Source organism: Halichoerus grypus, chromosome 2 (assembly GCF_964656455.1).
Source record: "Halichoerus grypus chromosome 2, mHalGry1.hap1.1, whole genome shotgun sequence".
Taxonomy (NCBI): domain Eukaryota; kingdom Metazoa; phylum Chordata; class Mammalia; order Carnivora; family Phocidae; genus Halichoerus; species Halichoerus grypus.
In genome coordinates, this window is record NC_135713.1 from 101,053,713 (window position 1) to 101,069,644 (window position 15,932).

At 38.5% G+C, this 15,932-nt stretch overlaps 1 protein-coding gene and 2 long non-coding RNA genes across 4 annotated transcripts in view; 2 read left to right on the plus strand and 1 right to left on the minus strand.

Moving 5' to 3' along the window:
* The window catches only part of PIK3R1 (phosphoinositide-3-kinase regulatory subunit 1), a 167,385-nt gene that overhangs the window by 112,150 nt on the left and 39,303 nt on the right, over window positions 1–15,932 (minus strand). The window lies entirely within an intron of this gene.
* The window catches only part of LOC118549834 (uncharacterized), a 184,009-nt gene that overhangs the window by 21,823 nt on the left and 146,254 nt on the right, over window positions 1–15,932 (plus strand). The window lies entirely within an intron of this gene.
* LOC144381124 (uncharacterized) overlaps window positions 10,112–15,932 on the plus strand; it is a 50,241-nt gene continuing 44,420 nt past the window's right edge. Inside the window, exon 1 of the long non-coding RNA XR_013445770.1 lies at window positions 10,112–12,241. This is a non-coding gene — a long non-coding RNA (uncharacterized LOC144381124). The remainder of the gene's footprint in view (window positions 12,242–15,932) is intronic.

Sequence of the window (15,932 nt, forward strand, 5' to 3'; positions counted from 1 at the left end):
GGGATCTTCACCAGGGGAATTAAAAAAAAAAAGTGTTGGTTTTCCTCACATATATCAATTAATCCATTGCCTTGCTGTAGGCTTTTGTTCCTGGCCATAGTACCGAGGTTAATAAAAGTAAATAGGATGCTCAAACAGCTGTTGCTAGAACCATCAGTTTACAGCTCACTACTAGTGGCCGTTTATTGAGTGATTACTGCACACCTGCTACTGTCTAATGTATGTGCTCAGTTAATGATTGTCTCTTAGGAAAAACTTTTCATTAGGGAAAACTTCAAACATACACAAAAGAGAACAGTCTGGGGGCGCCTGGGAGGCTCAGTCGGTTAAGCGTCTGCCTTCGGCTCAGGTCATGGTCTCAGGGTCCTGGGATTGAGTCCCGCATCGGGCTCCCTGCTTCTCCTTCTCCCACTCCCTCTGCTTGTGTTCCCTCTCTCGTTGTGTCTCTGTCAAATAAATAAATAAATCTTAAAAAAAAAACATGCTGATTCTATAGAATATAGAACATATTCTATATTCTATGTATGAACATAACATACACTATATTGGAATTGTATAGAATCATATATTGGAATTGTATAGAATCAGCATGTTGTACACCTGAACATAACATACACTATATTGGAATCAGGGTCAGTGTACTGTTAATCCCCTTCACCTAATTCACCCAGCCCCCAACCCACTTCTTCTCTGATAACTGTCATTTTCTTTGTTCATTTGTTTCTCAATTCCACATAGGACTGAAATTATATGGTATCTGTCTTTCTCTTATTCTGCAGGGCATTATACTCTCTAGATATGTCCATGTTGCTGCAAATGGCAAGGTTTCATTGTTTTTATGGATGAGTACAATTCCATTGTGTGTGTGTGTGTGTGTGTGTGTGTTTATTTCACTACTTATCCAGTCATCAATCAATGAACACTTGGGCTGCTTCCATATCATGGCTACTGTGAATAATGCTGCCATAAACAGAGGGGTGCATATATCTTTTCATATTAGTGTTTTAATATTCTTTGGGTAAATACCTAGCAACAGAATTACTGGATTATAGGGTGGTTCTATTTAATTTTTTGAGGAACCTCCATACTGTTTTCCACAGGGGCTCCACCACTTTGCATTCCCACCAACAGGGCATGAGGGTTGCTTTTTCTCCACATCCTTGCCCACACTTGCTGTTTCTTGTGTTTTTTACTTTAGCCATTCTGACAAGTACGGGTCATATGTCATTGTGGTTTTGATTTGCATTTTCCTGATGATGAGTGATATTGAGCATCTTTTCATGTATCATTGGCCATCTGTCTATCTTCTTTGGAGAAATGTCTGTTCATGTCTGCTGTCCATTCTTAGATTATTTGCTTTTTTGGTAATGAGTTGTATAAGCTCTTTATATATATTGGATACTAACCCTTTATCAGGTAACATTATTTACAAATACCTTCTCTCATTCAGTAGGTAGTCCTTTGGTTTTGTTGACTGTTTCCTTTGATGTGCAATAGCTTTTTATTTTTTTTTTTTTATTTTTTATTTTTTTATTTATTTATTTTTTTTTAAAGATTTTATTTATTTGACAGAGAGAGACACAGCGAGAGAGGGAACACAAGCAGGGGGAGTGGGAGAGGGAGAAGCAGGCTCCCCGCCGAGCAGGGAGCCCGATGCGGGGCTCGATCCCAGGACCCTAGGATCATGACCCGAGCCGAAGGCAGACGCTTAACGACTGAGCCACTCAGGCGCCCCAATAGCTTTTTATTTTGATGTAGTCCCAATAGTTTATTTTTGCTTTTGTTTCTCTTGCCTCGGGAGATATATCTAGAAAAGTGTAGCTATGGCCGATGACAGAGAAATTACTGCCTGTGTGCTCTTCTAGGATTTTTATAGTTTCAGGTTTCACATTTAGGTCTTTCATCCATTTTGAATTTATTTTTGTGTATGGTATAAGAAAGTGGTCCAGTTTCATTCTTTTGCATGTTGTTGTCCAGTTTCCCCAACACCATTTGTTGAAGAGACTGTTTTTCCAATTGCATAATCTTGCCTTTGTCAAAGACTAATTGCCCATACAATCACAGATTTATTTCTGGGCTCTCTATTCTGTTCCATTGATCTATGTGTCTCTTTTTGTGCCAGTACCATACTGTTTTGATTACTATAGCTTTGTAGTATATCTTGAAATCTCAGATTATGATACCTCCAGTTTGTTCTTCTTTTTCAAGACTGCTTTGGCTTTTTAGGGTCTTTTTTGGTTCTATACAAATGTTAGGATTGTTTTAGTTCTGTGAAAAATGCTGTTGGTATTTTGATAGGGATTGCATTAAATCTGTAGATTGCTTTGGGTAGTATGGACATTTTAACAGTATTTTTTTCTTCCAATCCATGAGCATGAAGTCTTTTCATTTTTAAGTGTCATCTTCAATTTCTTTCATCAATGTTTTATAGTTTTCATAGTACAGGTCTTTCACTTCCTTGGTTAAGTTTAGTCCTAGGTATTTTACTGTTTTTGGTCCAATTCTAGTACTACGTTGAATAAAAGTGATGAGAGTGGACATCTGTGTCTTATTTCTGATCTTACGGGGAAAGCTTATAGTTTCTCACCATTGAGTATAATAGTAGCTGTGGATTTTCCTACATGGCTTTTCTCATATTGACGTATGTTCCCTCTAAACCTATTCTGTTGAGGGTTTTTTTTTTTTTTTTAAATCATGAATGGATGCTCTACTTTGTCAAATGCTTTTTTTGCATCTATTGAAATGATCACAAGGTTTTTATCCTTTCTCTTGTAGATTTATCACTTTGTCTTTTTACCTATCTTTAGATCTATCAATCCATGTATCTATAGATCTATTTATGTGAATACATAATTTATTTTCATAGCTCAAAACTCAAAAGGTTCAAAACAGTACTTATGGAAAAATCTCTTTATCACCTTTGTCCAACTCCCATGTCCAGAGGCAACTGATATTTTTGGTTTCCTGACTGTCCTTTCCATAGGGATCTTCTGCACACACAAACAAATGCATATCCTTTCTCTATTTTTACATGGAGGGCAGCATACTATATATACTGTTCTCCACTTATGGGTTATCAGTTAGCATATTTTGGAGCTTTATTATTTTCTTTTACACAGAGCCCACACTATGCCATCCTGCCCATCCACATTTAGAAGTAAATCCAGGTCTGAGTTTCTAAGTCTCTAAATCTTAACTTCCACATAGATATTTAATATTGACTCAGAACTTGTATGTTTCCCTCATTCTTACTGAGGCTGTTTAAGCATTCGTTAAAATTCATTCATTCTGGGGACACCTGGGTGGCTCAGTCGGCTAAGCATCTGCCTTCAGCTCAGGCCATGATCCCAGGGTCCTGGGATCAAGTCCCGCACTGGGCTCCCTGCTCAGCGGGGAGCCTGCTTCTCCCTCTGAGTGCCACTCCCCCTGTTCCTGTGCTTGCACTCTCTCTTTTTATCTGACAAATAAATAAAATTTAAAAAAATTCATTCTTTTACCACTGCTTTAAGCAATGCCCTGAAACTTACTTTAAGCAAAGAACATTGGATTGTGTTGCCTGAGATACTAGCAGTTTCACTTAAAAATAATCCAATGCTATAATTAACTAGCTTTTAAATGTTCTTCAATTTATTTCTTTCATTTTGTTGCCTCTATTTAAAAGTGTTCTCAAAGAATATAGAAAATGGCTTGCAGGAATAGCACTATCAAATAATGAAGTGAAGGGCGCCTGGGTGGCTCAGTCGTTAGGCGGCTGCCTTCGGCTCAGGTCATGATCCCAGAGTCCTGGGATCGAGTCCCACATCAGGCTCCCTGCTCAGCGGGAAGCCTGCTTCTCCCTCTCCCACTCCCCCTGCTTGTGTTCCCTCTCTCGCTGTCTCTGTCTCTGTCAAATAAATAAATAAAATCTTAAAAAAAAAAAAAAAAAAAAATAATGAAGTGAAATAAAAAAATAATAATAAAATGGGAAAAATAATCTAAAATGTCTCCTTGGAGAATTTCTAACCATAGGTTTGAGGCCATAACTGCCTATGTCTTTACAGTGTTTACAAAAATCCCAAATTGATACTGTCCCCAGATGCATGACAGAAGTGAACACAAATACTCTCTAAACCTAGCCTTCAAATGAATTCCTATATGCCAAGTTCCAAGGAACATCAACCATCATCCCCCCACCACACACACACACACACAGTGAGAGTGACATGGACAAACAAGACACCATGAGTAAGAGTTAGCAAAACAACACAATACACAAACAGTCCCGCAAAAGACAGGAAATTTGGGAATTATCAGATATAAATAAAGTTAAAGAAAAAAAAGACTTGGAGGGGCGCCTGGGTGGCTCAGTCGGTTAAGTGGCTGCCTTCAGCTCAGGGCATGACCCTGGAGTCCCGGGATCGGGTCCTGCATCGGGCTCCCTGCTCAGCAGGGAGTCTGCTTCTCCCTCTGACCCTCCCCCCCTCATGCTCTCTCTCTCATGCTCAAATGAATAAAATCTTTAAAAAAAATAAAAAAAGAAGAAAAGACTTGGAAAGGAATGAAAATATAAAAGAGTAGTCTAGAAATAATGAGCATGCAGTGAGATGATCTGATGTAATCAGACCGTTAGAAAATAGGAAAGTTTAGCACATTTTAAATTGCAAGAAAACTGTAGAATTGAATTCATTTCTCCATGAAAAGACCAATTCTTAGATTCAGGCATCCGAACAAATCCCAGGCAAGTTAAATGAAAATCTACATTTAAACACATTGTAGAGAGACAGTGAAAGTTAAAAAAAATAACAGTTTGAGCAGAAGACAGGTTTAGTACAAAAGAACAATTAGTTGACCTCTCAATAGCTGTATGGAAATGAGGAAACATTGGAATACTGGTTGCGTATATCCCAGTAATGTAGCTTCAAAATACAGCACCTAAATGTAAACAGAACTACAAGGAGAAACTAACACATCTATTATCACACTAGATCTGTGGTTCTTGACTTTGAGTGCGCGTCAGAATCACTTGGTGGGCATGTTAAAATGCAGATTCCTGGGCCCACCCTTTTAGTTTCTGATTAAGTAGGTCTGGGGAATTGTGCTGCTGATGCTACTGGTTCAGGGACCACACTGTGAGAACTACTGCCCTAGAGAAGTCTTACATATATACACCAAAAGACAGGTCTAGGTTTATAGCAGCATTGGCTATTGAAAATTATTGACACCCTATTCTGTTAATCAGCAACAAAAACTATACATAACTCATAGTACACTGAGACAACTGAATACTGTTCAGTGGTGACAAAGAATGAACTATGGCTACATAGTTCATAAAACATAGCTAATTCTCAAAGACAATGAGCAAAAGAAGAAAATCTAAGAAAAATACGTAAAGTAGGATCTCATTTACATAAAGTTCAAGTCAAAAAAACTACAACATCGTACAGGGATATATCTAGTTATAATAAAGCTGTAAAGCAAGAAAATGAGTAACCCAGTAACAGACCTGGCAACTTCCCCTGTGGTGTGGGGTGGGGAGAGGAAATCATGGAGAGTAATGTTCTATTTCTTAAACTGGGAGCTGAGTTGTTGGATGCTTATTTTATTCTAAGTTGTACAGCTACATGATGCATACTTTCTGTATGTAAGGTGCATTTTGTAATTAAAAAATAAAAAGTAATGAAACCAGATAGTATATAAGAAGGATCAAATCATTATCAACTAAAGTGATCAGGAGTAGATTCTACAAGGAATGAAGATTTGAGTGATTACTGGAAGCATGACAGACAAAGATTTGGAGGGGTGGGGGTATTTTAACTTCGGCAGAATAATATAATCAAGTGATCAGAAGTAGATCAGTCTGGCCAGAGAGATTTGCCATGTGGGGTATAGCAGGCAGATCGGGCTGGAAAAGGAAGTTAGATCAAATTCTTAATTCAATTAAGTATACAAAGTCAGAATTTCAAGGAAATAGGACACACTGCAGATACATTTTGATGGGAGGAAGTCAAGGAGAATCAGGGATGTGATACTCTTAGGCACAAATCTTGCTATACAGTCAGAGCTACCTACACAGGAAGTGAAACGTCTTTGATTCAGTATCAATATAATTTGAGGTAAGATATGTATGCAATTTTGATAACTCTGTAAGATTTAAAATGAAAAATAATAGTTACTTTCTCTTAACCCTGTCCATTCCTGAATTCTACTACTTTCAACATTTTTCAGGCTTTTCTGGTTTTAACTTTTTTTTTTTTAAGTAACATAAAGCTAAATCTTGATTTAGACGTGATTTTCTCTACTAGGATTTGGCTCTTTTATAACTATCACCTGTAGACTCAAGGACACAAAAGCACTTTCCCACTCATTTCCCCCCAACATAAATCTTCAGCAATTTTTGGCTAAATCAATGCACAGTATTTATGTTATTATAGCCATGTGAATGGTGTGCTTCCTTAAGTCAAGTGGCACAGTGTGAGCACATTTCTTTTCTTGCATAGCTTTTAAATTTTCTAGGAGTTAACTGCCTTTTTTTTATATCTGAATAGTTTCTACTTCCCTATCAACAACTTATACCCAAAACTCTCCATTGAGGTCTCTAGAATACCCCCTCAATATGGTGAAATTCAATGGGTAATTTGTATGTTCCATTTCTCCCCCTTGGAGGCATCCCTCTTGGACTATTCTATATTCTTGCTTCTATCTAGCCTACTAAAGAGTTGTTAACTGAGAATTCACTTAATAACATTCTAGAAATTCTTACTAATTTCTTTTGTGGGATACCATCTTCCTTTTCGTCCTGAGTACACAGGGTGGGGCTTGTCAAATGGCAGACCATGTGGTTTTGGGGGGAACCCCCAGGGGCAGTTATGTGTAAGTCTTACCAGTCTTCTTAGACAGAATCAGTCAGATGTCTGATAGGAGAACTGTGGATAAGACTGGCAGCCAGAGTTTTGACTGTCATGGCTGTGCCAGGGACAAGCCTTGGGGAAAGGCTTACTTTGGGAGCAGGTTTACTTTTCAATATGAAGAAACTAATCTTAATCACTCTGTTTTCAATAGAGAGCCTTGCTTTTGCCTTCAAATATTCCAGGGGCCTAAAAAAATTGCTCTCCTGTCTAGATGGATGAAGGGCATATTGCCAGACCATAAAACTTTCAAGAGTATACAGGATAAATCGATTAAATTTTATAGTGGACAAATATTTGAGTGCCTAATCTGAGCAAAGCTTTGTTGGAAACTGAGTGAATGCATGCTTCTTTTCCAAATTCCTTGGAACTGGAAGCTATCTTTTAAGGGAAAAAAATAGAATCAGAAAGTAGTGCTGACACATAAGGTCTTGAAATTCATTACTTTGAGAGGATCTAGGCTAAATGTGAAAGTAATTTCAAAAGAGATACAGGAAAGTTCACAAATGTCAGCTCTATCAAGAGCAACTAAAATGTTTAGAAACATTTCTAACTTCTGAGATTGCTGAAAGCAGAACAACCATAGTTTTCCACAGTTTTGCTGGCTGAGGAAAAAATATTCCTGGAATGCCATGTGCAGTTCTTGAGATCTACTAATACTAGTTTGAAGAAGTATATCAGCTATTATGTTTGTCTATCAGAAAATGTTTTCTATAGTATTCAAATTAAGTGTATTGTGGAATGATCCTCAAAGACCAGCATTTCTTTAAGTTAGTCTCTGGGGATCCCCAAGGTCTAGAAATTTTTATAATAATTCTAAGACATTATTGGTCTTTTTCACTGTGTTGATATTTATACCAATGTTATAATTCATGCTGGTGCTTTAGCAAGAACCAAGACAGTGGCACCAGGTATTTTCTTTCTTTACCCCCAGGCACTGACAGTGGGAGAAAAAAGGTTCACTTAAGAATGTCTTTGATAAAACAGGGGCGCCTGGGTGGCTCAGTTGGTTAAGCGACTGCCTTCGGCTCAGGTCATGATCCTGGAGTCCCGGGATCGAGTCCCACATCGGGCTCCCTGCTCGGCAGGGAGCCTGCTTCTCCCTCTGACCCTCCCCCCTCTCATGTGCTCTCTCTCTCTCATTCTCTCTGTCTCAAAAAAAAAAAAAAAAAAAAAAGAATGTCTTTGATAAAACAAAATGATTACTCTTATTAAATCTCAACTATTAACTTTAAAATATATCCTGTGTGACAAAAGAGGAAGTGAACGTTAAACTCTTTCGTGGCATACTGAAGTAAGATGGTTGTTTTGAGGAAAAGTGCCCAATTGTATAGGTTGCAAGCCAAACAGCCATTTTCACAGAAAACTTTTTTATTTAAAGGAATGACTGACAGACACATTATTGTTTTCACACTTGAGTATCTGTCAGACATTTTCCCAAAAATTAATGAAGTGCGTCTGTCACTTCAAGGGACACAACTGGCAGTATTTATTGCCAATGATAAAATTCAAGCTTTCAAGTGGAAATTAGAACTGTAGAAAACTCCTATCTACCACTGTGAGCTTGACAACATCCTATACTTAAAGATATTGCCTTTGAGATTGGTGGTTATATTAATCATTGACTTTTTATGTTAAAACAATGAAATTGATAATAAAATGTGTCAAATTCATAGAAGAACCACATAACTCAGAGAACCAGTATTTTCCAAATGACTTGACGCATGGGTAAAAGACCCATTCAAAATGAAAGGTAGACAAAATAATTTAAACATTACAAAGTCATCTTTAAGAAACTACTCCTTGGTGAGTTTGGGGACAGAGGAAAGAAAAATATCCAGAAAGACTTCAAAAGACTATTAAAATATTCCTCCATTTTTTCCACTGTATCTGCGTGGAATTTTCCTTATATACTTCAACCAAGACAACACAGATCAACATGACAAAGAAATAGAACAATGTAACAGTGCTATTCTTCTAATTTTTTTTGAAAAATATAGTTAATATCCATAAAATATACTATTTATATAAACATGTAATGAGTTTATTGTTTTTCAATGAATACATAAATGTTTTTTCTTCTCATGTAGTAAATACTGATAAATTATACTCAACATAAACAAAAGCTCAAGGAGTTCCTCAATAATTTTTAAGAGGGATCCTGAGACTCAAAAGTATGAGAATTAAACAAACCTTAACTTATCTTTCTGTTCATGGCTCAATCTTAAATTGAGTCACAGGTTTGGGTAGATGGAGGAAAGAGATTCGGAAGCGATGACTCAGCATTTAAAAAAATTTGGCAAAGCAACGGTTCCCAACTGGGTGCAGTATTGACCACGCTCTCCTCCAGGGAGATTTGAAATGTCTGTACACACTTTTGCCTGTCACACTGGGAGGGTGCAAGTGTGGGAAGGGCAGGGTTACTGGCATCTAGTGGGGAGAGCCCAGGGATGCTGCTAAACATATTACAATGCACAGTACAGCTTCCACAGTAAATAACTATCAAGCAAAAAATGGTAGTAGACGGAGGTTGAGAAACCCTAGAGCAAAGTATAGTAGATAAATATAAAAACTGCCTGTCAAAACAAAAGAGTGATGCTAAATCACTTAAGTGTAGGCATCCAAAACACCACATTTATCCATCAAGATACATACAAATTTGCATAGGATAGCAGGTCTAAGCCATGAAACTGTCTTCTGATTTACCAGTGAGACCAGTCTGTCATTTTCTAAAGGCAAATAAAGGGCTAATGTTTGCACTCTGGTCTATCATTAAAACTCTAATAAATTCTTAAAAGTTCAGTCTATTCCACATCCAACATATAACTCAAGTCTGGTAATGTATATCTGTATATCTGAATACATAGCAAAAGTGAGGTCCATAAGCTTTAATGTTAATTAAAAAGACACTGTAATTAACAACTTGTTCTCTGACTCAAGGCAACATTCTATGGTTCCCCAATTGTGCAAGACTGTTGAATCTCAGATCTGTACCTCTGAAACAAATAATGCAATATATGTTAAGAAAAAAAAAAAAGAAGATAGCAGGAGGGGAAGAATGAAGGGGGGGAATCGGAGGGAGAGACGAACCATGAGAGACGATGGACTCTGAAAAACAAACTGAGGGTTCTAGAGGGGAGGGGCGTGGGAGGATGGGTTAGCCTGGTGATGGGTATTAAAGAGGGCACGTTCTGCATGGAGCACTGGGTGTTATGCACAAACAATGAATCATGGAACACTACATTTAAAACTAATGATGTAATGTATGGTGATTAACATAACAATAAAAAATTAAAAAAGAAAGACTTAAAGAATCAGCAAGACATCCATAAAAAACAAAACAAAACAAAAACAAAAACCAAGAAAGTAATACTATTCTGTTTAGTACTAAGGGAGATACATCATTTTGGTAGGAAGGAATTATCAACTCCTAGAGTCTCACAGTTGATAGGATCCTCCTATCAGCCAACTAGTCATACCTAGCATTGTGGGTCGAACTGTGGGCTCTCCCCAAACCCCTAACCCTTGGTTGAAGTCCTAACCCTCTGTACCTGTGAATGTGACCTTATATGAAATTTGGGTCTTTGAAGATGTAATCAAAGGAGTCATACTGGATTAGGGTGGGCCCTAAACTCAGTGACTGATATCCTTATAAGGAGAGGATGATTTGCAGTCACACGCAAAAGGAAGAAGTCCACATGAAGACAGAAGCAGAGATTGGGTGACCCAGCTACAAGGCAAGGATTAGGATTAGGATTTCTGACAAGTACCATAAACTATGAAGAGGCAAGATATGATTCTTCCCTGGAGCCTTCAGAGAGAGCATGGCCCTGTTGCCATCTTGATTTCTGACTTGTGGAACTGTGAGACAATAAAATTCTCTTATTTTAAGCCACTCAGTTTGTGGTACTTTGTTACAGCAGCTTAAGGAAACTAAAATATCTACCAGTCTATACCAGAGTCTCTTCCTTCTAATCTTTTGCTGATTGTTTTCTGGCACTGTATGGAGAAGGTCTAGCGATGGGACACTTGTTCAGTAACAGAATAGGCAGGTTCATTGCTGGATGGCTCTAAAAGCTATGAAGTTTTTCTTTACATAAAGAGCAGACAGATTTTTCCATTTGGTTGCTTAAATTGTTTTATTTTTATCAACTATCAGTCTAGAATTGTCATCTCTAATACTTATTGTGATATACTTGGGCAAATGGGTCACTGAACGTTCATCTTATCCAAAGGCAGAAACCAAGATTACCAAAGGCTAAGTCAGGGCTCTATTTAACTCATTACCTTCAGAACAGACAGTAACACAAATGTGTGGTTGTGAGCTTGCCCACTGAGCTCGGAGGAATCATTACCTCAAGTGAGTACGACTGGCATCACCTCAAGTCATTCAAATTCAGTTGTAAAAATGTTTGCAGGGGGAATTTGGCCCAATGGATGGGGGCCCAGTTAACATGATATGGATATGTGACTTTTTAACCTTCACAAAATTAGTAAAGGAATGAAATTAGAATCCAGTCCATTAAGTACCAAACTTCTAGTGGTTTTTCTGACTTCCGTGCACAGAGCCTTTCCTGAGCACACTGCTGGAATACTCATCATTTACTCCATTGTACACTGTCCCTTTTAAGGGGAGATCTTAATAAGGTGTTTAATAAACGCTCACAAATTAGTTTACTTCCGTGCCATTGAGTGTCCTTCTTTCACAGCAATTGAAATTCTATTTATAATAAATTCACTCAGTATTCACGTGGGCGATGCATACATTTCAAAATGTTCAGCTGCAATTTGGATCTAATTAGTTGACACTTTGAGTACTGCCAAAAGTTTTTTCATTCAGGAGTGGATTGGCTGTTTCAACAACAAATCCTCAAAAACATCTGTAGAATAAAGCCAACTGACAAAAATATTTATGTTACAGTTTTCAGCTGTGACATAAGGGGACATTCCGTCTTATGTGCTTTGCATTTATTGCAAGAGCTTTGGCCACAAAGATGCTCTGTGGGAAGGGCTTTCCTCATTATCATCTTGTCTTGTCCTTCCTTTCTGTTGGTTCAAATTTACAGGGTGCTATAGATAGAAAATTCAATAGCCTAACTGCATACTTTGTTTTGTGTCTCAACATCTCATTGTCCGTAGTGAAAAATTAAAAGCAAGGATGACAGCCGCATTGAAAATCACTTTTAACGCTGAAGAATGATGACAGCAGAGCAGGTGGTAGCTAATTATGATGAAGATGTTGATGAAGAAGGTGATGAAAACTCTAGCAGCTCACAATCACGGAGTGCTTACGATTGTACAGCTGCTGTACCAGACACGGCATCTCATGTGGCTCTCTCAACAACTCTGGGAAGTAGGTATGCATTATCCCCACTCTGAAGATGAGAAAACTGAGACTTACGGAGCTTAAGTGACTTTCCCAAGGTCTCAGAGCTCCTAAGTTGGGGGTGGGCAGCATTTGAAACCAGGTCTGACTTGCAAAGTCACAACTTTCCATGGGCTTAGCAGTGTTTCTGGAGAAGAACGGGAGAAGAACAATGACACAAAGTGAAAATCTGGCTTTCTACAGGAGGAAGGGAGTATCCAAGGGACTGGGCCCTTCTAGGCAGGTGTCCTGTAGCAACACATAAGAAAACCCCAAGGTGATTCTCTTGGCCACTTAGCAACCCCCTCATTTTTGTTTAATTCCCTAATAGTGTGCAGGGCTGATGTTGCCCAAGTAATTGTTACAGTTATTCATTCAGATAATTGCTAGTAAAAGGATGCAGACCTATTTCTACAGTCTGATACTGTGGCCCCAGCAGCCCTCTTCAAAAGGATCCGGGCTAGGGAGGCCAGACTCTAATGCACACTGGGCTATGTAAGAGCTCTAGAACCAGACTGTCTGAGTTCAATGACCAGCACTGTGAGTCACTACCTGTGTGATCTTGGAAAAGTTTTAAAATTTCTTCAGGATTCAGTTTCATTCCCTTAAAATAGGGAATACATCTGGGGCACCTGGCTGGCTAAGTCAGTGGAACATGTGACTCCTGATCTCAGGGCTGTGAGTTCAAGCCCCACGTTGGGTGAGAGATTACTTAAAAAAAAAAAAAAAAAATCTTAAAAAAAATATAGGGACTACATCTAACTCCTCATAGAGTTGCTGGGTAGATTAAAACAATCCACATATGTAAAGCCCTCGGAATAGTGCTTGACATACAGTAAGTGCCCAGTAAGTACTGGCCTTTGTCATCATTGTCACTGTCATCTCTCGGCCTCTTGTGAAAATCAAAGACTTTGACTCTGCTATTGACTCTTTTTTACTATGGAAAAACAGTCCAAAGATCTTTGCTTATATCTCAAAACTTCCTTAGGGAAATTTTTTGTTTGTTTGTTAGAGAGGGAGTGGGAGAGGGCGGAGGGAGAGAGAGAATCTTAATGCCCAGTATGAAGCCCAACGCAGGGCTCGATCTCACGATCCTGAGATTATGACCTGAGCCGAAATCAAGAGTTGGACACTTAACCAACCCCGGTGCCCCTTAGGGAAATTTTAATAGGTATTATAACCTTTATTAATTGCTATTTATGTTTGTACTGAAGAGCAATAATTGTCAGGATAATGTGATGAACTGGAGAAGTTTTGAAAATTTTAATTTTTATGAAATTACCTTTTTGAAAATAATTCATAAAGCAGCTTATTTTTAAAGAAGCTACTTCTCGCTAGAGGTGACATAATACACATATATAGCACAGTTCCTGGCACAGGGTAGGCACTTGGTGACTGTCACTATCACTACTACTAATGTCATATCTTCCTATCTGTTCTGTGGTCCGTAGTAGTACACTTGATCACACAGGGTGCTGTTCTGTTGTGGATTACAGTATTTGTTATAACTTCTGATCACTGAAAATGTTGACTTTTTGAAATAGAATCACCATAATTTCTCTCTCTCTGAAACTTCTGGCTAAAAACATCTGCCTTGCCCTTTTCTCTACAGCTGGAATTAGAAAAATTTAACCTGGGCATGAAAAGAAATCAATTAGAGCACGTAAACCCCCTTCCTGACAGCATTCGGTTGGGTGTTGCTTATTATACCAAGGCTTCCCATTTCATGTTCGCCAATAGAATCGGTCTCAAATGTCACTGTGGATGGTGTTCTGTTAACATCAGCTCAAAGTGAATAAGTGCACCAAAGCATTCAATTTTCAGCCCTTTTCATGACGAGGAATCAACTGCAACTCTGCAAGTAGGACCCCTGGGATGAACTACCTGCTGTAAAGCATTTCCTTTTCACATCAACAGACATTATTTAGTCTATGCTTTCCTGGAAAATGGTCTTTCAACAGGGAGTCTTATCATTGTCCCAACGTACCAAACATTATTTTAAATGTAAGCTAAGATACAGTTATTATTAATGCATGTTAATTTCCAAAACAACAACAACCAGGAAATAAGAAAAAGAGGACAATTATAATCACCTGTGCAATACTACCACAAAACCAAACTACTGTTGACATTATGCTACCTAGCCTTGTAGATTCTTTCTCTCAGTGTGTATAATTTCTGCTGTTATTTATATGTCAAGAAATTTTGAAAGTTTTAATTTTTATGTAGTTAATCATCGAACCTCTCCTTTTCTACTTGTATCATACTTGATGTCCTTTCCCATGTCAAGATTATAACACTGTTCAGTTGTATTTGCAACTGTTCCTATCATGATTTCATTTCTGTCATTCAAAATTGTAATCTATTTGAAACTGATTTGGGTTTAGGGATGAGTGAGAGACCAAACTTTCTGTTTCTGGAAAACTTGGTTGGCCTGTTGCTGAGACACAATTTATCAAATAATCCATTCCTTCCTGTTGAGTTGAAGTTCACCTTCATGATACAGTAAGTTCACGGAGAGCATAAAAGGCTTGTTCCAGTACTTTCCATTCTGTTTTACTGATTCATCCAATCCTGCATAGAACCACTTCCATTCATTATTACTGATTTAGCATTATTTCAAAATTTGGCAATTTTAGTAATGAGGCCTGCATCTAAGTAATATATGCAGAGTATATACATTTAAGTGTTACAAATGGTATAGACATGCAAGTGGTGAAAAGTCTCCTTCCCTTTCCTTCTCTGCCAGCTACTTCCTCACCCTGAAGCCAATGACTACCTCTTACTATCCTTCCAGGGCTATTCCATGCATAAGAAAGCATGGAACTAGGACGTTAAAATGGTACTTTCAGCCAAGACCCTAAGATGATAGCTATTAGACTGCCAGATACCAAACTGAGTGCCATACCAAAATATAAATCTTCAAAGGAAATACTGAGAATCCAGTTTCATGACCCTTAAATTTCATACCCACATTGAGGATATAAAATGGTAGACTGATGGTAAAACAGGAAAGTGAGCTTTATCTGTCATTGTGAAGATAATGTCTTCAGAGAGAGCAATGCAGTGCATCCCATTTCCTACCTACCTCAGGCCTTGAGAGAACCTTCCATGGAACTACTTTGGGAGTTCGACCTGTGCCCTACCCATTGACAGACACTGACAACAATAGCAGTGTCTCAGTCTCAGATAAGACCCTGCAAGGACAGATGGGCTGGCTACTGAAGGTGGAGCCATACAAGAGTAGGTCACGTGACTTGGGTCTGCAAACTCAGAGTTTGTCAAGAGAAAGAATGTGTGAGTGATCCTCATGCATCCACGTGGACCACAGACACAGGGAGGGTGGGGGGGATGGAGAGGGACAGTGCGTGTGCGTTAATTCATGCACAGTAATCTGTCTAGGTGGACAAGAGACCTTGGCAGTTAGAAGCTAGAGGTAGACTGACTGCAAGTTTTCCAGGAGGAAGAGCAGGCAATGTATAAGGAGACTGCTCCACACACATCAAAGGAAAGCAGGTGAGATATCTCCACTGCCAGGAGGGATGCCACAACAGTGACCCACTATCCCAACTGACCTGGATTGAGGGAATTTCAGAGACATGGACTTGCATGTTAAAACTGGAAAGGTCTAGGTAACCTGGACAAGTTGCTCACACTATCCCTGAGTAAAAAGGTTAGTTTCA